We start from the raw sequence: 23,067 nt of genomic DNA, 5'->3' as shown, positions 1-23,067 counted from the left end.
TAAATTTGTAGAAGATAAATTACAATTATATAGAATGGAGCAGGCCCGGACGCCCTTCAAACGGCTGCTTAAACACCTAGTCAAATGTTTGGTGGGATGGGCCCTACAAAAGATAGGTTCCGTGGCATGGAACCAGCTGGGCCTGAGTTCTTTACAGAAGAAGACCTTGTATATATTTAAGGCAATGTTTGGTCACAAACGACCTGAAGTCTTTACGGTTTAATCTCTATTTATCTACCACTTCAGTATCTATGCTATTTTTGCGAAATCTTACAAGTTTTTATGTTAAAAGATTTATTTTTGTGGGATCTTTGTGATCAAGATTTATGATTTACACATTCCAAATGTGCCTGCCTAACCAACAAGACTGATTTGAACCTGGAGAGACATCACTGATATGATGGTAACAGTGTTCAGGAGGCAAAGATTACCAGCTTGCCTTCCTGTATTGGTTCCTCCACTGTAAGAACCAGGACAAATATAGAAACCGAAAGTTTGCTGTTACCGGCACCGCACGAATGTTACCTTCCTGCCTGTGTGCCTGTTCAGTGGTTCTTTGCGACCCTTCGGACTGTGGCCCCCCAGGCTCCAATGCCCATGGGGTTTCCAGGCAAAAATACTGTAGTGGCGTGCCATTTCCTACTCCAGGGGATCTTACGCATCCAGAGACCAGACTCAAGTGCCCGTCATGTGCTGCACTGCAGGCATATTCTTTACCGCTCAGCCACCCTGACAACGTGTACACTTCTCCCTAAAGAAATAAAGAGCATCTGAACTCTCCTGTGGCCTCCTGCCTGTTTCTGTGCCGACTTCCTTCTCCTGGAGGGCTGAGACGCCAGGCAGGGGCAGACCAGGGAAGGGCCAGATTGTAACCAAGCAGGACCCACTGAGGCTTTCCCAGAAGAAACCCCAGTCAAGTCCTCCACCAGCCTTTTGTCTGTAGGAAATCTTTCACCAAATAATCCATTTAGGGGCTTCCATGGTGGTCTGGTGGCTAAGACTCCACCAGTCAAATTCATGGGCTGAAGGTAGGATCCAGGTCGGGGAACAAAGATCCCTCATGCGTTCTGGCGAGGATGGGGGAAAACAAAGAATAAATTTCATCAGAGCAGTGAGAAAATCCTGAAGGGGAAAACGTCAAACAAGACAAAATAATAATACTGGAGCCATCACACAAAGTCAAGGACTTTTCTTCCTCAAGGTCTCTTGGTAATGTTCTGTGCCTTATGTGTGAGCTATTTTGCAGTTACCGAAACCCCCACCAGGCTGAACAAGTGAACTGCTGTCCACAGCAGGTAGACCCCAGACTGGCTGGAACAAGAAGGTTGATGCTGCGGCCTCCCCACTGCCTCAACACCAGCCATGGCTCCATAAACACTAAAGACTCCACATACCCACTCCAGGCTGGCACTCACGGCTCTGGGGGCACTAGGCCAATGTGGCCCATTTTTCCTAGCAAAGCAGTAAAGCTCTTTCTTTCTACTTCACCCAAACTTCTTTCTTACAGACTCCACTCTGCCTTGGTGTGCAGAGGCCGAATTTGGGTAACAAATTTGGAGTCCCGTGTGGGGTTGGCTTAGGGGTAACCCCTGGGTGTCCCCTGGCTCCATCACACTCTCTAGATTTTTCCTCCACGCAGCCTCTTTCCAGAAGGTTGGAACGCTGGGAAGATTCCTTCAGAGGCCTGATCCCCGAGGACCCGTGTCAAGAAGGCTGAGCCCCAGTCATACTCGGTCCACCAAGCAGGCAGTGGGGACACCAAGGCGGTAGAGGAGGGAAGAGGAAGGGCCGCCCTAGAGGGTGGGGAGGCCACCTTCGCCTCAAGGATGTTCCTGTCTTCCTCCAGCCCACACCAGCTTGAATTTTGCTGCCCCAAGGAATTATTTTGAGGAAGGAGAAAGACAACGTCTGGGACATCGAGACTTCTCGACCAGCATCTGGGTGAGTCCCCCGCTGTGTATCCAAGGCTCCTTCAACATGTCCATCTGAGGAACATTTGTTTCCATCTGGGAAACACTGAGTGCCTGTCTGATTAGTTTTCATGTTGGAAATCCCACCTGTGAGGTCTAAGGACTAAGGTCATGGACTTGGCGGGAATTGGAAACAGCCACTCTGAGCTTTATGCTTTCTGGTGTCTTCCCCCTCATATAAGGTTTCCACCAGCTAATGAGGTCTGGTTTGCATTTGGCTCATAGGTGTCTGATCAAAAATGGGAAATGCTCCTTTGATTCCCTCTGATAACCTCGTAGGACACATTTTAGATGACTGGTCAACCTACACGTTTAAACCTATCAATAAGGACAAAAGAATTTAACACTATGTAGTCACAATATTCTTTAGACTTTGGGGGAAATGGTTGAGATGAAACTCTTGAAATTTCAGAACTGGTTCTTTTTGCATGTGCAGATGGAGAGAGTGGCTTGATGACACACTTTAGTTTTCTAGAACACTCACCCTGAGAGAACAAAGATATTCTTAGGAGAAAAGTTGATGTTAAGCCTCACCATGTCCCTAAGTATTAATACAAACACAGCCCACATTGCCTGCGTTTCAGCCTTGGCTTATTTCGAAGAACTGAAACCGAGCCGGGAGACGGGTGGAAGGAGGAAAGAAAAAGAAGCCTTTGACCTCAAGTGTGAACATTTGACGGTTCTCTCTGTTTTTCATCAACTGACAAGTTTAACTGCAGTGCCTGATTCATGAAAAGTAAAATGATGAAACAGATCTCTGCTCGTGTGTATGTCTCCGTGTGTGTCTTTGTCTTTAGAAAACATTCCTGAGGTTAACTTCTAAATGAGCTCTATTCCATTGACTCAAAGTACAATAAGCACTTACAAATGGAGTATTTCTGAGTCACAAAATCTGAGAAATGTTCAACATTAAGTCTCTGTGTGGTACTGACATCAGTTTAGCTTGTTAACTGTGTCTGATTACTGGAGACACGAGACACCAACATTCTTTTCTGTACTTAGTTCTACCGCTAGTCACTAGGTCATACCTGCGGCAAAAGTTGTCAGCAAGAAAGTTCACTCACACTGATAACTGTCATAAATAACTGAGATAAATGGTGTATAAGCTTTTAGGTAAGCTCTTGAAAAGAATTACACTTTGTATTTTGGACGCTCAGGAATTTAAACCATTATAGTTTTGTTAAATTAAATTCAATGATGAGAATTCATTGAAAATGTAAATCAATTTTAGAGAAAACAGTGAAACATTGAGTTCTGAACAAGTCTATGTTTACTTACCTTTCCTTTTATGAAAAAACACTAAACATTTTTGAATTTATTAAGTATATATCTCGTATGACAAAAAGAAAAACTGTGCCCTAAGATATGCATGTCTTATACGTTATAAAATATACTGTTGATAAAAAGATTAAATTGCCTATTTCTTGATTTTCAGTTTTAAGGGATTGTGCTAATGTGATATGATTCAATATCTACTAAAAATAAATGGAAGTTTCAGCCTCAGCATCAGTCCCTCCAATGAACACCCAGGACTGGTCTCCTTTAGGATGGACTGGTTGGATCTCCTTGCAGTCCAAGGGACTCTCAAGAGTCTTCTCCAACACCACAGTTCAAAAGCATCAATTCTTCGGCGCTCAGCCTTCTTCACAGTCCAACTCTCACATCCATACATGACCACTGGAAAAACCATAGGCTTGACTAGACGGACCTCTGTTGGCAAAGTAATGTCTCTGCTTTTTAATATGCTGTCTAGGTTGGTCATAACTTTCCTTCCAAGGGGTAAGCATCTTTTAATTTCATGGCTGCAGTCACCATCTGCAGTGATTCTGGAGCCCCCCAAAAATAAAGTCAGCCACTGTTTCCACTGTTTCACCACCTATTTGCCATGAAGTGATGGGACCTGATGTCATGATCTTAGTTTTCTGAATGTTGAGTTTTAAGCCAACTTTTTCACTCTCTTCTTTCACTTTCATCAAGAGGCTCTTTAGTTTTTCTTCACTTTCTGCCATAAGGGTGGTGTCATCTGCATATCTGAGGTTATTGATATTTCTCCCGGCAATCTTGATTCCAGCTTCTGCTTCTTCCAGCCCAGCTTTCTCATGATGTGACTTTAGCAAGAATTGCGTACATTTCAGGATTGATGAAGATTAAATATAAGTTAATTGAGTAAATGACTTTTATTATTAATAGTAAGCTGCAACAATTCTGGAATTTGGTTTTCTCTCTCTGTTAACAGAACACAATTTTCCTGGAATATGAGCTGCCTTGGAGAACAGATGGTAAGTCTCTTTCTCTAGCTAACTCCGAGTGTTCCAGAGGAACTGTGAGGCATCTCAGAGGGGAATATTAGATTAACTAGCATCACTGGTATGTTAAACACCATGGGAAGCATTATCAAGTGAATGAGAAGCCTTCTCAGATTATACTGGGATGGATATTATTAATAGAGATTTGCTAAAAAAAAAAAAAAAAAGAAATTCCTACAAACCTGGTAGGTCCCAATGTCATAATTAGGACATACCAGGGCATGCCAAGTTTTACTACCAAGTCATAAATCTGGTTATTGTAACCAAGTTTCTTAACCCATTACATTCTGCTCAGTTGTATCACTATATCTTTCAGTCTTTAAGTCAGTCACACATAGTTATTGTACTCTGATGGTTTTGCAAAAGGTCTTCATCTCCAACAAGATTCATAGGAGAGAGCATTTTGACAAGCAGTGATGTCTGATCAGTTTACATTATACCAGGCAGCTAACTGGATAAGATATTTTAAAATCCCAATTTAAAAAACCTGCTGCTATTATAAAAGTATTTAACAAAAGATGAAATACTGAGTCAACTTGTAAATATAGTTTTAAAGTTTATGGGTTATTATTATTATTATTATTATTTTTTTGCTCTGAAATATCATTGATCCGTTAGCTTTCTAGATAAAGCCCAACCCTTCCCCTCAAGCTACTAATGATTGACAGCAATTGAATAAATGCCCTCTGTGAGTAAAACGAAAATATGTTACTTTTCTCTCGTTTGGTTTCCCCAGAAGTTAGAGATGCTTAACTCTGAGCAGCCTTATCAGGTAAATAAAAATGACTGTCTCCTGACATTTGCAATAATCTTCATATTTGGGGGCCCTTATGAAGAGAGAAATCGGCAAGCAAAATCAAATGACAGGATTTGGGCCTGGACTTCCTGAGGTTAGAATGGTGTTGGTTCCTTGTCTTCTGGAATTCAGTCTGAGACTCTTTTTTGTACATGTGGTTTTATGATTTACTTATTTACTCATTCTTGGAGGCTGGTCTTTGACGTAGCACGCAGGCTCTTCATTGCTAGTGCGGGCTTTCTCTAGTTGCAACACTAATTGTGAGTGAGGCCATTCAAGCTCTAGCCTCACAGCAAGGACCACTGGGACACCGCATATTTATCAGATGGAAACACTCGAAAACTCATCTTGCTTGTTGTCCTCTAAAATAAGAGGACCCTTTTGAAAAATATCGCAAATCCTTAATCATTATTCTCATTGTAATATGCTTTCATATTTTGCAAATGTTTGTCCAGGGGCTAGGACAAGGTGATCAAAGAGACAAATAATATTTCCTTAACACAAACTGTTGATGCTAACAAAGCTTGGTACTGGAGATTATTTCCAGCTCTTGTGTCCTTTCCTCAAATCAGATAGGTTGACTCCCCTTGGAATTGTAGCCCAGAAGGAACTTAGGAGGCCTTTGTAGATCCCCACCCATGTGCACCTGCCTTTCTTCTATGAACAACAACTTTAGTCAAGAATGCCTTTAATGATAGAAGTGAGAAAATGCAGAAATAAAGGAAACTGTCAAAGAAGTCAAAATAATAATATCATAGCTATTAAACAAACTCATGGACTGTTAGTTCTGCCTCAAGGGCTATCGATAGTATTCAGAGCCAGGACCTTTGACCCCTTTCACAGAATCTGAAACCTCTGCCAGATGGAAGAAGTGAACGATGCCGCCCACAAGCAGGAAGACCTGAGACCGGCTGGAACCACAAGGGTGATTGTGCTGCTCCCCGAGACCTCATCACGGACCCAACAGAAGAGCATCCTCGAGTTGATCAAGCTCTGCTCCTTGAACACTATAAGACTCCTCAAAACCCTCCACCAGACACACGGCCTTTTATTTATTTTAATATTTTATTTTATTTATCTATTTATTTGGCTGCCTTGGTTCTCATTTGCAGATGCGGGATAGCCCCTACCTCTGATGGGATCTTGCTTGTAGCGCAAAGCCTCACCAGCTGTGGGGCGAAGGCTCAGCTGCTCCTGGGCTGTGAGATCTTAGATTCCCCACCAGGAATCGAACCCACGTCCACTGCATTTCAAGGTGGACTCTAAACCACTGGACCACCACGGAAGTCCCAGGACACAGTCTTGAGGGCATTAGCCTGCTTGGTCCCCCGTGTGTGGCAAAGCAGTTAAGTTAGTTTTTCCATTTCACTTAAAAACTCTCTCTCTCAGATGAAATCTGGCCCCAGTACACAGAGGCCCAGTTTTGGCAAGGAGATCTGCAGGGAAGCCAGGAGCAATTAGAAGAACAGGGTCCTGGGGGTAGGAGGGCTGAGGGACCTGAGTCCCAGCGGGGTGGAAGGCTGCGAGGTGCCAAACGGGACATTCCGGAGGGGAGCCCTGAGGAGGTGTCCTGTGGGCAGCAGGGGCGGCGCCCGCACAGACGGGCTCCTGATCTCAGCAGAGGGGCCAGAGGAACCCGGGCGGCCGCGAGAGGAGTCAGGGGCACAGGGCCCGGGCGCCAGTCTTCAAGGGACAGAATAGGGTCAGAACAGAGGGAAGGAGAAGCTCTGTGCCACGGAGGAGTCCCCGGAGTTTAAGGATCACCCCGAGGGGAAGCTTGTGGACCATGGTGTGGACTCCAAGAAGCTCTGTGCTTCGCAAGGCGGGGCTCCTCAGGAGGCTGGCGGTTCCAACAGTGCCAGATGCACCTGAGGCCCCTATTTGCCTCAAGGAGGGAAACTGGGAATGCAGCCCCGCCCCTCCCCCACCAGAGTTATTCCTCACCCTGACTTTCCCCTCCCATCCCTCAGGGCAGTGCCCCTCTCTCCACCCCCTGCCCCCTAAACTCATCCCCCATCCCCGGCTTTTCTAGATTCCGCTGGGCTCTGCACAGTCCCAGGCCTGCCCCATCCTCGATTCTCTGCCCCTCCCCGCTCTCCAGGTTCTAGATTTCAGACACGCTGGGACCTGGGCTGCAGTGCTTCCGCGTGGACACACATCTTCCTGAGCCACAGACAACAAGGAAACGACAAGGGACTCAATATACTTCTACATACCTGAACAGCTTGGGCAAACGATGCATGAGATAAAAAAAGAAAAAAGATCAAAACTCCAGTCACCCCTTCAGAGCTGGAGAGCAAAGATGGGGTCTTGGACGTGATGCCTGCACAGAGCATCACCAAGAGGCTGGGCAGACCTGGCAGTCAGTCCTCCAGCCCAATGCTGGACCCAGCCTGCCCTCACCCCACTTAATGTACCAGATTTCCCACACGCGCCCCGACACCTCCTTATCCCCCAGAAGCAGACAAGGCAACTTGTCACTTGTTTGACTCCCTTCCTGATGCAGCCAGAGCTCCAATAAAACCTTGTCTGAATATCCTGTCTGGCCTCTTATCAGTGTCTATTGACTTAGGATTCCTAGAACCCTGGTGCGTATCATACCCTTCAGGCTCTGCACACTCCTAGGTCAACACCCTCCTCCTTTTCCTCCCTCCCCGCTCCCTGTGTTCTAGATGCTTCTGTCCTCGTGACATCCCTTCCCTGGACCCTGGATCTGTTTTGCCTCCACTCTGGTCTCAGTTTGGTTCACCTACTCACACATCTCAGCATCTCTCAAACTCGGTTGACGCATGACTTTGACTTCCAAGGTGGGCATTCGCTTTCCTACAGAGCTTCTCCAGATGCTGCAGCCCCCACCCAGACCCCCTCTAAGAGAAATCCTGCCCTTCTCAGCCTGGTCCCAGCTGGAGCCTGGAAAGCCTGCCCTCTGTCCCACACTCTAGACCCCACCCCAAGACCTCTCATCATTGGCCTCCCTCACTTCCCCTGGGCTCGAGTCCAGTGACCCTTTACTCACACACCCAGGCTCAACTCACTTCTTTTGTTTTAAATTCTAAAAGTAAGTTATTTCATTGACAATTTTGAAAGGCACTGTCCATTTACAGCTCTTACAACATATTGCCTATATTCCCATGTTGTATGCTCCATCCTTGAAGTTTTCTTAGGGCTTCTCAGGTGGCACTAATGTTCAGGAATCCGCCTGCCAATGCAGGACACACAGGAGACACGGGATCGATCCCTGGGTAGGGGAGATCGCCTGCAGAAGGAAATGGCAACCCAATCCCAGTATTCTTGCCTGGAAAATTCCATGGACAGGGGAGCCTGTCTTCCTCCCAACAGTTTGTACCTCCCACTCCTCCTCCCCCGTACTGAAGCCCCTGCCCTCACACTAGAAACCACTAGTCATTCAAACTATCAGTGAGTCTGCTGCTTTTGGTTGCACACGCCACCTTGCTTATTTTGTCAGGTCCTCATATCAGTGACTCCTACATGATCTGTACCTATTTTCTCCCATTCATATGTCATTGCCCTCTAGTCGGTGTTTTCCTTTGTTGTGCAAAATTTTTCAGCTTAATTAGGTCCAGGAAGATCCACTGGCGAATAGATAGGCTACCCACTCCAGTATTCTTGGGCTTTCCTTGTGGCTCAGCTACTAAAGAATCCGTCTGCAATGCTGGAGACGTGGGTTTGATCCCTGGCTTGCAAAGATCCCCTGCAGAAGGGAAAGGTTACCCACTCCAGTACTCTGGCCTGGAGAATTCCATGGACTGTGTAGTCCATGGGGTTACAAAGAGTTGGACATGACTGAAGTGACTTAGCATAAAATCTTTTTAAAAATTTTTTATTTTTTAATTGGAGGAAAAGTGCTTAACAATGTCATGTTGGTTTCTGCCATGCAACAATGTCAATCAGTCATAATTATAGTTATATCCATGTATCCCATCCCTCGAGACTCTCCCCCCACCCCATCCCAACCCTCTGGCTCATCACAGAGCGCCAGGCAGGCTCCCTGTACTGTCTAGCACCTTCTCAGGCTGTCTGTCTGAGACTCGGCTGTGTATCTATGTCGATGCAACTTTCTCCATCCACCCCACTCTTTCCTTCCCTAGTCCCCCAGTCCCTTCTCTATATCTGTGTCTGCATTCCTTCCTGAAAACAGGTTCATCAATACCGTTTTTCTAGATTCCATATATATCATTAATATACAATATTTGTTGTTCTCTTCACTCTGTATGACAGGCTCTAGGTTCGACTGAGGGACTTCACTTTCACTTTTCACTTTCACGCATTGGAGAAGGAAATGGCAACCCACTCCAGTGTTCTTGCCCGGAGAATCCTAGGGACGGGGGAGCCTGGTGGGCTGCCGTCTATGGGGTCACACAGATTTGGACATGACTGAAGCGACTTAGCAGCAGCAGCAGCACGTTCAGCTACCTCACTAGAACTGACTCAACTTTTTTCCTTTTTATAGCTTATTATTATTCCATTGTATATACATACCACAACTTCTTTATCCGTGGACATCTAGGTTGCTTCCATGTGCTGCAATAAACACTGGGAGAATAGACATTTTGATGATGGTCATTCTGACCAGTGTAGGGTGAAACCTTATTCGAGTACTGATTTGCAGTTCTTTATACTTTGTGATGTTGAGTATCTCTCCAGGTCCCTGTTTATCTTCTACACTGTGAGTACAACTTACCTCTTGCAATTAGCTTTTTGAAGATCCGCCCTGTTTTGAATTCTTTTCCGGTGATTTACCCCAGGGCATTTCTTAAGGGCAGGCTTGTGAATAGCCATCAGCTCCGGCTTTCAAGCGGTTGTTGTGGGAAATGGCCACAAGGTGGCAGCATTTCTTCATGCCCAACGCTGGGTACCTGGGCAACCAGAGCCTTAGGACAAGTCCTGTTTCTGGGTTGTCAGTGAGAGCGGCTATGCTTAAGACTTGTGTCTCCTTACTTCCTCCCCCTTACCCTCCATTCCCAAGACAGATCCCAGTCGCAACACCACTCTGCAGAAGGGGGTGTCATCCACAGGTGGGGTGACGCTAAGGAAGGAAGCTGGAGGTGGGAACCCCAACCCCACCACCAGGAGACGCAGAGCCCAGGGGACTTTGCAAAATTCTTCCAGTCCAGAGGCTCCACCATCCTTTGGGGGCACTATGGCTGGTTCTGCTGCAGGAGGACCCGCCTGGATCTGGAGACTGTGGGCTCATACAGAGGGGAAAAGGAAGTTCATGTCTGTCACAGTGCGGGGCTCATTGCCTGGTGCACCCTCACCAGACCCTCAGCTCCACGACAGTCCAGTCTGGGGACCCAAGTCTACTCAGGCTCCAGGGATGTGACATCAGCCCAGGTCCCAAGGCCTGAGCAGAATAGACTCTTCAGTTTTGTTTTGGTTTTTTTTGGTCTTTCTATTTTTGCCACTTATTTTGAATTGGAATATATAGATAGTTTACACTGTGGTGGGTGTTTTTTTTTAGGTGTACAGCAACTTGAATAATTCACACATGCCTTATATGTTCTTTTTCAGTTTCGTTCCCCATGTAGGTCATTACAGAATGTTGAGTAGGGTTCCTTGTGCTTTGCAGTGGGTCCTTGTAGGTTATTTTATAAACAGTAGTGTATCTGTTATTTTCATGTTCCTAATTTCTCCCTGCCCCCAAACTTTCATTTTTTGGTAACCATAAGGACTGTTTCTAAGTCTGGGAGGCTGTTTATGTTTTGTCAAGAAGTTTATTGTATCCATGTTGAGATTCCATCTAGAAGTGATAGCTTAGGATATTTGTCTTTCACTTACTTATGATCATCTGTGGGTCCATTTCAGCTGCTGCCAATGGCCTTCTTTCCTTCGGTTTTTTTGATGGCTTAGTGTATTCCAGTATATAGATGGACCAGTTACCCTTTATTTCTTTATTGATGGACATTTTGGTGGATGGTCTGTCTTGGAGGTTAAATAAATCAGTGTCTCCATGCCGAAAAAGTGAGCGTTTCTGTTGCTTTTAGTCTAGGTCCTGAATTTACTTGCTCTGACAGACATATGGGAAGTCTCCATCTCCTAGAGGCTGTGTTTTGGCTACTCCTTACTGTGCTGTTGGATTACAGCACAGTATCCAACAAAGTGGCACAAAGTAACACTTTGTTTCTATATACAGAACTTTCTTGACGGTACATGAAGTGGATATAAGAAAAAAGTTTTTATACTTTTATACTGTTTTCTTGTAGTGGATATAACAAAAAAAAAATTGTTGTATACACTACTTTCCTGGCCAGTAGTGGATATAACAAAAAAAGCAGCAGAAGGATATTTTGAAACTAGTGGTTTCTGGTGGGAGGGCAGGAGCTTAAATATGGGGAGGGGGAGGTACCAACTGCTGGGAGGAAGACAGGCTCCCCTGTCCATGGACTTTTCCAGGCAAGAATACTGGGATTGGGTTGCCATTTCCTTCTGCAGGCGATCTCCCCTACCCAGGGATCGATCCCGTGTCTCCTATGTGTCCTGCATTGGCAGGCAGATTCCTGAACATTAGTGCCACCTGAGAAGCCCTAAGACAGCTTCAAGGATGGAGCGTACAACACGGGAATATAGGCAATATGTTGTAAGAGCTGTAAATGGAAAGTGCCTTTCAAAATTATCAATGAAATAATTTTAGAATTTAATACGAACTGAGTTGAGCCTGGGTGTGTGAGTAAAGGGTTGCTGGACTCGAGCCCAGGGGAAGTGAGGGAGGCCAATGGTGAGAGGTCTTGGGGTGGGATCTAGAGTGTGGGACAGAGGGCAGGCTTTCCAGGCTCCAGCTGGGACCAGGCTGAGAAGGGCAGGATTTCTCTTAGAGGGAGTCTGGGTGGGGCCTGCAGCATCTGGAGAAGCTCTGTAGGAAAGTGAATGCCCACCTTGAAGTCAAAGTCATGCATCAGCCAAGTTTGAGAGATGCTGAGATGTGTGAGTAGGTGAACCAAACTGAGACCACAGTGGAGGCAAAACAGATTCAGAGTCCAGGGAGGGGATGGCACCGAGGACAGAAGAGTCTAGAACACAGGGAGCGGGGAGGGAGGAAAGGGAGGAGTGTGTTGACTTAGGAGTGTGCAGAGCCGGAAGGGGATGTTACCCACCAGGGTTCTTGGAATCCTCAGTCAATAGACATTGATAAGAGGCCAGACAGGAAATTCAGACAAGGTTTTATTGGGGCTCTGGGTGCATCAGGAAGGGAGTCAAGTGACAAGTTGCCTTGTTTGCTCCTGGGGGGTGAGGGGGTGTAGGGGTGCGTGTGGGAAATCTGGTCCATTAAGTGGGGTGAGGGCAGGCTGGGTCCAGCATTGGGCCGGAGGGCTGACTGCCAGGTCTGCCCAGCCCCTTGGTGGTGCTCTGTGCAGGCATCACGTCCAGGTCCCTCTTTAGTTCTCCAGCTCTGAAGGGGTGACTGGAGTTTTGATCTTTTTCCTTTTTTTATCTCGTGCATCATTTGCCCCAGCTGTTCATGTATGTAGAGTTATTTTTAGTCCCTTGTCGTTTCCTTCTTGTCTGTGGCTCAAGATGTGTGTCCACGTGGAAGCACTGCAGCCCAGGTCCCAGCGTGTCTGAAATCTAGAACCTGGAGAGCGGGGAGGGGCAGAGAATCGAGGACGGGGCAGGCCTAGGAGTGTGCAGAGCCCAGAAGAATCTAGAAATGCCGGTGATGGCAGACGAGTTTAGGGGGCAGGGGGTGAAGAGAGGGGCACTGCCCTGAAGGATCGGGGGGAAAGTCAGGGTGAGGAGTAACTCTGGTGGGGGAGGGACGGGGCTGCATTCCCAGTTTCCCTCCTTGAGGCAAATAGAGGCCTCAGGTGCATCTGGCACTGTTGGAACTGCCAGCCTCCTGGGCCCCGCCTTGGGAAGCACGGAACTTCTTGGAGTCCACACCGTCGTCCACACGCTTCCCCTCCAGGGCAGTCCTCACACTCCGGGGGCTCCTCCGTGGCGCAGAGCTTCTCCTTCCCTCTGTTCTGACCCTGTTCTGTCCCTAGAAGACTGGCGCCCGAGCCCTGTGCCCCTGACTCCTCTCCGGGCCGCCCGAGTTCCTCTGGCCCCTCCGCTGAGATCAGGAGTCCGTCTGTGCGGGCGCCGCCCCTGCTGCCCACAGGACACCTCCTCAGGGCTCCCCTCCGGAATGTCCCATTTGGCACCTCGCAGCCTTCCACCCCGCTGGGATTCAGGTCCCTCAGCCCTCCTGCCCCCAAGACCCTGTTCTTCCAATTGCTTCTGGTTTCCCTCCAGATCTCCTTGCCAAAATTGGGCCTCCGTGTACTGGGGCCAGGTTACATCTGAGAGAGAGAGTTTTAAGTGAAATGGAAAAACTAGCTTTACTGCTTTGCCACACAAGGGGGACCAAACAGGCAAATTGCCCTCAAGACTGTGTCCTGGGACTTCCGTGGTGGTCCAGTGGTTTAGAGTCCACCTTGAAATGCAGTGGACGTGGGTTCGATCCCTGGTGGGGAATCTAAGATCTCACAGTCCAGGAGCAGCTGAGCCCTCGCCCCACAGCTGGTGAGTCTTTGCGCTACAAGCAAGATCCCATCAGAGGTAGGGACTATCCTACATCTGCAAATGAGAACCAAGGCAGCCAAATAAATAGATAAATAAATAAAATATTAAAATAAAGGAAAGGCCATGTGTCTGGTCCTGGAGGGGTTTGAGGAGTCTTACATTGTTCAAGGAGCAGAGCCTGATCAACTCGAGGATGCTCTTCTGTTGGGTCTGTGATGAGGTCTCGGGGAGCAGCAGCATCACCCTTGTGGTTCCAGGCGGTCTCAGGTCTTCCTGCTTGTGGGCTTCTTCCATCTGGCAGAGGTTTCAGATTCTGTAAAAGGGGTCAAAGGTCCTGGCTCCGAATATTATCGATAGCCCTTGAGGAAGAACTAGCAGTCCATGAGTTTGTTTAATTGCTACGATATTATTATTTTGACTTCTTTGACAGTTTCCTTTATTTCTGTATTTTCTCACTGCTATGATTAAAGACATTCTTGACTAAAGTTGTTTTTCATAGATCAAAGGCAGGTGCACGTGGGTGGGGATCTACGAAGGCCTCGTAAGTTCCTTCTGGGCTACAATTCCAAGGGGAGTCAACCTATCTGATTTGAGGAAAGGACACAAGAGCTGGAAATAATCTCAAGTTCCAAGCTTTGTTAGCATCAACAGTTTGTGTTAAGGAAATATTATTTCTCTCTTTGATCACTTTATCCTAGCCCCTGGACAAACATTTGCAAAATATGAAAGCATATTACAATGAGAATAATGATTAATGATTTGTGATATTTTTCAAGAGTCCTCCTATTATAGAGGGCCACAAGCAAGATGAGTTTTCGAGTGTTTCCATCTGATAAATATGTCATGTCCCAGTGGTCCTTGCTGTGAGGCTAGAGCTTGAATTGTCTCGCTCAGAATTAGTGTTGCAACCAGAGAAAGCCTTAGTAGCAATGAAGAGCCTATGTGCTACATCAAAGACCAGCCTCCAAGAATGCCTAAATAAGTAAATCATAAAACCATAGGTACAAAAAAGAGTCTCAGACTGAATTCCAGAAGACAAGGAACCAACACCATTCTAACCTCAGGAAGTCCAGGCCCAAATCCTGTCATTTGATTTTGCTTGCTGATTTCTCTCTTCATAAGGGCCCCGACATATGAAGATTATTGCAAATGTCATGAGACGGTCATTTTTATTTACCTGATAAGGCTGCTCAGAGTTAAGCATCTCTAACTTCTGAGAAACCAAGCAAGAGAAAAGTAACATATTTCTGTTTTACTCACAGAGGGCATTTATTCAATTGCTGTCAATCATTAGTAGCTTGAGGGGAAGGGCTGGGCTTTATCTAGAAAGCCAACAGATCAATAATATTTCAGAGCAAAAAAACCCCCATAAACTTTAAAACTATATTTACAAGTTGACTCAGTATTTCATCTTTTGTTAAATACTTTTATAATACCAGCAGGGTTTTTTAATTGGGATTTTAAAATATCTTATCCACTTAGTTGCCTGGTATAGTGTGAAACTGATCAGACATCAGTGCTCATCAAAATGGTCTCTGCTATGAATCTTCTTGGAGATGAAGACCTTTTGCAAAACCATCCAAGTACAATAACTATGTACTTATATATATATAATATATATATATAATAACTATGTGTGACTGACTTAAAGACTGAAAGATATGGTGACACAACTGAGCACAATGTAATGGGTTAAGAAACTTGGTTACAATAACCAGAATTATGACTTGGTAGCAGAACTTGGTATGCCCTGGTATGTCCTAATTATGACATTGGGACCTACCAGGTTCGTAGGAATTCCATTTTTTTTGTGTGTGTGTGGCAAATCTCTATTAATAATATCCATCCCAGTATAACCTGAGAAGGCTTCTCATTCACTTGATAATGCTCCCCATGGTGTTTAACATACCAGTGATGCTAGTTAATCTAATATTTCCCTCTGAGATGCCTCACAGTTCCTCTGGAACACTCGGAGTTAGCTAAGAAAGAGACTTACCATCTGTTCTCCAAGGCAGCTCATATTCCAGAAAAAGTTTGTTCTGTTAACAGAGAGAGAAAACCAAATTCCAGAATTGTTGCAGCTTACTATTAATAATAAAAGTTATTTACTTAATTAACTTATATTTAATCATAATCAATCCTGAAATGTACACAATTCTTGCTAAAGTCACATCATGAGAAATGCTGGGCTGGAAGAAGCAGAAGCTGGAATCAAGATTGCCGGGAGAAATATCAATAACCTCAGATATGCAGATGACACCACCCTTATGGCAGAAAGCAAAGAAAAACTAAAGAGCCTCTTGATGAAAGTTAAAGAGGAGAGTGAAAAAGTTGGCTTAAAGTGCAGTATTCAAAAACTAAGATCATGGCATCAGGTTCCATCACTTCATGGGAAACAGATGTGGAAACAGTGGAAGCAGTGAGAGACTTTATTTTGGGGGGCTAAGAATCACTGCAGATGGTAACTGCAGCCATGAAATCAAAAGATGCTTACTCCTTGGAAGGAAAGTTATGACGAACCTAGATAGCATATTAAAAAGCAGAGACAGTACTTTGCCAACAAAGGTTCATCTAATCAAGGCTATGGTTTACCAGTGGTCATGTATGGATGTGAGAGTTGGACTGTGAAGAAAGCTGAGTGCTGAAGAATTGATGCTTTTGAACTGTGATGTTGGAGAAGACTCTTGAGAGCTCCTTGGACTGCAAGGAGATCCAACCAGTCCATCCTAAAGGAGACCAGTCTTGTGTGTTCATTGGAAGGACTGGTGCTGAGTCTGAAACTCCAATTTGTTTTTAGTAGATGTTAAATCATATCACATTAGCAAAATCCCTTAAAACTGAAGATCAAGAAATAGGCAATTTAATTTTTGTATCAACAGTATATTTTATAACATATAAGACATGCATATCTTAGGGTACAATTTTTCTTTCTGTCGTACGACATATGTACTTAGTAAATTCAAAAATGTTTAGTGTTTTTTCATAAAAGGAAAGGTAAGTAAACATAGACTTGTTCAGCACTCAATGTTTCACTGTTTTCTCTAAAATTGATTTACATTTTCAATGAATTCTCATCATTGAATTTAATTTAACAAAACTATAATGGTTTAAATTCCTGAGTGTCCAAAATACAAAGTGTAATTCTTTTCAAGAGCTTACCTAAAAGCTTCTATACCATTTATCTCAGTTATTTATGACAGTTATCAGTGTGAGTGAACTTTCTTGCTGACAACTTTTGCCACAGGTATGACCTAGTGACTAGCAGTAGAGCTAAGTACAGAAAAGAATGTTGGTGTCTCGTGTCTCCAGTAATCAGACACAGTTAACAAGCTAAACTGATGTCAGTACCACACAGAGACTTAATGTTGGACATTTCTCAGATTTTGTGACTCAGAAATACTCCATTTGTAAGCACTTATTGTACTTTGAGTCAATGGAATAGAGCTCATTTAGAAGTTAACCTCAGGAATGTTTTCTAAAGACAAAGACACTCATGGAGACAAACACATGAGCAGAGATCTGTTTCATCATTTTACATTTCATGAATCAGGCCCTGCAATTAAACTTGTCAGCTGATGAAAAACAGAGAGAACCGTCAAATGTTCACACTTGAGACCAAAGGCGTCTTTTTCTTTCCTCCTTCCACCCGTCTCCCGGCTCGGTTTCAGTTCTTCGAAATAAGCCAAGGCTGAAACGCAGGCAATGTGGGCTGTGTTTGTATTAATACTTAGGGACATGGTGAGGCTTAACATCAACTTCTCCTAAGAATATCTTTGTTCTCTCAGGGTGAGTGTTCTAGAAAACTAAAGGGTGTCATCAAGCCATCTCTCTCCATCTGCACATGCAAAAAGAACCAGTTCTAAAATTTCAAAAGAGTTTCGTCTCAACCATTTTCTCTAAAGTCTAATATTGCGACTACATGGTGTTAAACTATTTTGTCTTTATTGATATGTTTAAACGTGTAGGTCATTTTGCACCAGTCATCCAAAATGTGTCCTAGGAGGTTATCAGAGGAAATCAAAGGAGCATTTCCCATTTTTGATCAGACACCTATGAGCAAAATGCAAACCAGATCTCATTAGCTGATGGAAATCTTATATGAGGCGGAGGACACCAGAAAGCATAAAGCTCAGAGTGGCTGTTTCCAATTCCTGCCAAGACCATGACCTTAGTCCTTAGACCTCACAGGTGGAATTTCCAACATGAAAACTAAACAGACAGGCACTCAACGTTCCCCAGATGGAAACAAATGTTCCTCAGATGGACACGTTGAAGGAGCCTCGGATACAGAGTGGGGGATTCACCCAGATGCTGGCTGAGATGTCTCAATGTCCAAGATGCTGTCTTTCTCCTTCCTCAAAATAATTGCTTGGAGCAGCAAAATTCAAGCTGGAGGAAGACAGGAACATCCTTGAGGCGAAGGTGGCCTTCCCACCCTCTGGAGCGGCCCTTCCTCTTCCCTCCTCTACCGCCTTGGTGTCCCTACTGCCTGCTTGGTGGACCGAGTATGACTGGGGCTCAGCCTTCTTGACACGGGTCCTCAGAATTCAGGCCTCTGAAGGAATCTTCCCAGCATTCCAACCTTCTGGAAAGAGGCTGCGTGGAGGAAAAATCTAGAGAGTGTGCTGGAGCCAGGGGACACCCAGGGGGTCACCCCTAAGCCAACCCCACACTGGTCTCCAAATTTGTTACCCAAATTCAGCCTCTGCACACCAAGGCAAAGTGAAGTTTGTAAGAAAGAAGTTTGGGTGAGGTAGAAAGAAAGAGCTTTACTGCTTTGCTAGGAAAATTGGCCCACATTGGCCTAGTGCCCCCAAGACCGTGAGTGCCAGCCTGGAGCGGATATGTGGAGTCTTTAGTGTTTATGGAGCCATGGCTGGTGTTGAGGCAGTGGGGAGGCTGCAGAATCAGCCTTCTTGTTCCAGCCAGTCTGGGGTCTACCTGCTGTGGGCAGCAGTTCACTTGTTCAGCCTGGTGGGGGTTTTGGTAACTGCAAAATAGCTCACGCATAAGGCACAAATATTATCAAGAGACCTTGAGGAAGAAAAGTCCTTGACTTTGTTTGATGGCTTGTTTGTTATTTTGTCTTGTTTGACATTTTCCCCTTCAGGATCCTCTCACTGCTCTGATGAAATTTATTTTTGGTTTCCCCGATCTGTGCCAGAATGCATGAGGGATCTTTATTCCCCGACCTGGATCCTACCTTCAGCCCATGAATTTGACTGGTGGAGTCTCAGCCACCAGACCACCAGGGAAGCCCCTAAATGGATTATTTGGTGAAAGATTTTCTACAGACAAAAGGCTGGTGGAGGACTTGACTGGGGGTTTCTTCTGGAAAAGCCTCAGTGGGTCCTGCTGGGTTACAATCTGGCCCTTCCCTGGTCTGCCCCTCCTGGTGTCTCAGCCCTCCAGGAGAAGGAAGTCAGCACAGAAACAGGCAGGAGGCCACAGGAGAGTTCAGATGCACTTTATTTCTTTAGGGTGAAGTGTACACGTTATCAGGATGGCTGAGGGGTAAAGAATATGCCTGCAATGCAGGACAAGCCGGGGACTTGAGTCTGGTCTCTGGATGCGTAAGATCCCCTGGAGTAGCAAATGGCACACCACTACAGCATTTTTGCCTGGGAAATGCCATGGATATTGGAGCCTGGGGGGCCACAGTCCAAAGGGTCACAAAGAACCACCGAAGAGGCACACAGGCAGGAAGGTAACGTTCGTGTGGTGCCGGTAACAGCAAATATTCCATTTCTATATTTTGTCCTGGTTCCTGCAGTGGAGGAACCAGTACAGGAAGGCAAGCTGGTAATCTTTGTCTCCTGAACACTGTTACCATCATGTTAGTGATGTCTCTCCAGGTTCAAATCAGTCTTGTTGGTTAGGCAGGCAGAGTTGGGATGTGTAAATCATAAGCAAACGGAAATCTTGGTCATAAACATCCCACAGTGATAAGTCCTCTAACACAATAGTGGATTTTCTTAAGACTTCACAAGAGCTGCTCCTCCCCTCTGCTCTGACCCTATTCAGTCCCTTGAAGACTGGCATCTGGGTCCTTGACGCCCCCAGCTTCAACATGGACCCCAGGAGGGCATACTGTGGGCAGGGATTGGAGACAGAGACCAGGAAGCTGTAGGTGAAAAGGGGATGCTGAGGACTTGGGAAGGGACACCAGCCTCATCAGAGACAAGCCCTTTCTCCCGAGAATCTACCCAGACATCTGGGGATTCCCTAGTGGACTAAGTGGTTAAGAATCTGGCTGGCAATGCAGGTAAGTATATATGAAAAGTTAAAGTGTTCGTTGCTCATGTGTGTCCGACGCTGTGCAACTTCACGGACTGTAGCCCTCCAGGCTCCTTTGTCCATGGAATTCTCCAGGGAAGAACACTGGAGTGGGTGGCCATTCCCTTCTCCAGGGATCTGCCCGACCCAGGGATGGAACCCCATCTACTGCATTGCAGGCAGAATCTTTACCATCTGAGCCACCAGGGAAGCCCATCTACATATAAAATAGAAGAATATAATGTTTCACTTTAACTGATGCCTGGCCTAAATTTCCAGTCATACTAGCCATTGTTTTAAAATATCGCTTATGGGCAGAGACACTGTCAGTCAGTCAGTCAATTGAGTCGCTCAGTCGTGTCCGACTCTTTGAGACCCCATGAATCGCAGCATGCCAGGCCTCCCTGTCCATCACCAACTCCCAGAGTTCACTCAGACTCACATTCATCGAGTCAGTGATGCCATCCAGCCATCTCATCCTCTGTCATCCCCTTCTCCTCCGGCCCCCAATCCCTCCCAGCATCAGAATCTTTTCCAGTGAGTCAACTCTTCGCATGAGGTGGCCAAACTATTGGTGTTTCAGCTTTAACATCATTCCTTCCAAAGAAATCCCAGGGCTGATCTCCTTCAGAATGGACTGGTTGGATCTCCTTGCAGTCCAAGAGACTCTCAAGAGTCTTCTCCAACTCCACAGTTCAAAAGCATCAATTCTTCGGCGCTCAGCCTTCTCCACAGTCCAACTCTCACATCTATACATGACCACAGGAAAAACCATAGACTTGACTAGACGGACCTTTGTTGGCAAAGTAATGTCTCCGCTTTTGAATATGCTATCCAGGTTGGACATAACTTTCCTTCCAAGGAGTAAGCATCTTTAGTAATTAGGGTTTTACAAAATTTTCATCTTTGAAGACTATGTTTTCATTTACTTTGGAGCACATTAACTGTTTTAACTGGGGGGGAGCGGTCCCTAGGATGCTGTTTTATGAAACCAATTCACAATCACAAGAAAATTGGTTTAACTTTAATATATGTTACAGTGTCTCTTTTAATTTTTAAATTATCCATATATTATTAAATTAATTGATTGATATTAATTAATATCTATTAATTATTAAAAGAGATAATCACCTAGTGGGTGATTATCCCCACTTCTCCATTTGACACCCGAACCTTACCTGGCCTAAGATTTGGGGGGAAATTTAGAGCATTTCATACTGGATGACTACTAATAATACTGTGGCTTCATCGATTAGAGCCCCCAGACCCAACATCCAATATTGTCAAAACCACTAATTCTGTTCAATCAACAACTGGCACATATTTTGTTTTGTTCAGTGCCTGCGTCAACGGTCTCTCATCTAAGATAGCCTGCACTCCCAAAGGGACACAATTCCCCCTTTCCAGGCTTCCCACAGGTACCCCAAGGGCTCAGCATCTCCATTGCACACCCTCTGGGCAGACAATGTTTTAGCGGCATCCCCCTTTCTCCAGGAGCACAGGTATTGAAACAGGAGCAGAACCCTATGGTCCTTGCGCCCCATGCCCTGCCATGTGCCTGCCTTTCTTCTATCTGAGGAAAACTTTAGTCAAAGAATGACTGCAATCAAAGAAGTGAGAGATGGGAAAGCAAAGGAAAAGTGTCAAAGGAGACTAATAATAACATAGTCATTAAGCATAGCTGTTTCTGAAGGGCTATAGATAATATTCTGAGCCTTATCCTGTGAGCCACATTACAGATACTGAAGCACCAAGTGGAGATGTTAATTACATGATGGCCAGACTGCACCCAGGCCATAAGTTGCCACTGTTTTCCTTCGGAATGCAATTTATGTTGAAAAATTGTTACATGTTAGGAGGGACAGCCCCTATACAAACCTACTCAATGGCAAGTAGATATTTTTACCCTAAGTTTTTACCCTTAATTCTTTTCCAGTATTTTCTTAGAAAACACTCCATTTGTAAATCCGTATTTGGCTTGCCATTTTGAGAGTCTTTTGGCTCCGCATCTTGAACACTTGCATTTTCTTGTGTTGGTAGAGCCTTGGAGCTTCTCCTCTCTCTTGTTTTTGCCTCTCAAATTCTTGTTTCTTCACAGCACGCGTAGCTTGCTCATATTCTGCCTGTGCCTTTTGGTTTGACGTTTTCTTTTGCTTTGGAATGTTCCATAGAGTATATTCTCGTGCTGCAGTGCCCTTCTGGCAGAAGCTGTTCAGTGCTACAATGTCCTTCAGACAAAGCAAGGTCAGGGGTACCTTGGTTTTCTGGCAAAGACTGCTCACCTTGTTCTAACCAGGATTGGTCAGCTTTTCTCAGCTGCTTGCTGAGTCTTTCCTCTCCAGCTAAGTAGAGATGGTTCCGGTGATCAGGGTGTTAGGGCAAGCGCACTGGTTGAAACTGCCCACCCTGGCCAGGCACCACAGTAACCATTTGCATGAGTCGTTTTATGACAGGAGCTTCTGGCAAGGAACACGGAACTAATAAGCCTCCACCAACCGGAAGAGTTTGGGAGAGGTCCAAAGGAGACATCGCATGTCCGCCCACCTCCCAGAATCCTTCTCTCTGGCATCCATCTGGCCTGAAGAAGGCGTGCACCACCAGGAAGGACTCTGAGTCAGAAAGATTGACTACAGACAACCCGGAAACTAATCCCATCACCATAACACCCGAGACCACAAACCATGGGACAGAGCTGTTCTCCTGGGTTCCATTACCCTATGGCTCTCCACCCGGGTGCTCCTTCCCTAGAAAATGTCTTGCTTTGTCAGCACATGTGTCTCCTCCGACAATTCATTTCCGAGTGTTAGACAAGAGCCCAGGTTCGGGCCCTGGAAGGGGTCCCCCTTCCTGCAACAAGGGTACTGATCTCTGCACTGGGATTTGCCTGAGGTTTGAGCCTTCTTTTCCCTCCAGAGCAATATCTTGGAAGTTTGCTGAATCTTGAGTTTTCATTGAAATGGGAAGCCTCGTCCCTTGAGAATGCTCCCCGAGGGCTGCAGATGGTTGTTACATTGCCACGTTCTCTGCTTCACATTCTTATTTCTGAATCCAACCGATGAGACTCCTTCTCCTCGCATCCCAAAACACCCTGTCCATGCCCCACTCCCCCGACCCGTGGTGCCCTCCATCTACAACTTAAAAAAAAAAGAAAATCGAAACCTGATACCTGAGTAAAATAAAGATATAAGTAAATGCA

General features: G+C 45.5%; 2 long non-coding RNA genes across 13 annotated transcripts in view; both read left to right on the top strand.

The window, feature by feature from the left end:
- The window catches only part of LOC133230655 (uncharacterized), a 26,042-nt gene extending 2,975 nt beyond the window's left edge, over window positions 1–23,067 (top strand). The window contains exon 2 of the long non-coding RNA XR_009730933.1: window positions 21,548–23,067. This is a non-coding gene — a long non-coding RNA (uncharacterized LOC133230655). The remainder of the gene's footprint in view (window positions 1–21,547) is intronic.
- On the top strand, window positions 1,302–7,613 carry LOC133230652 (uncharacterized). 12 transcript variants are annotated; one of them, XR_009730926.1, is made up of 6 exons: window positions 1,302–1,544; window positions 1,640–1,941; window positions 2,555–3,691; window positions 4,207–4,249; window positions 5,013–5,048; window positions 5,916–7,613. It is a non-coding gene; the product is annotated as an uncharacterized LOC133230652 (long non-coding RNA). The 12 variants fall into 12 exon arrangements; XR_009730922.1 differs by lacking the exon at window positions 1,302–1,544 and having other exon boundaries at window positions 1,593–1,941; window positions 2,555–2,706; window positions 3,413–4,249; XR_009730921.1 differs by lacking the exon at window positions 1,302–1,544 and having other exon boundaries at window positions 1,593–1,941; window positions 2,555–2,737; window positions 3,413–4,249.

This window comes from Bos javanicus, chromosome 18 (genome assembly GCF_032452875.1).
Source record: "Bos javanicus breed banteng chromosome 18, ARS-OSU_banteng_1.0, whole genome shotgun sequence".
NCBI classification, from domain to species: Eukaryota; Metazoa; Chordata; class Mammalia; order Artiodactyla; family Bovidae; genus Bos; species Bos javanicus.
The sequence above is the reverse complement of the archived record's forward strand: the minus strand, read 5'-3'. Positions and strand labels throughout refer to the sequence as shown.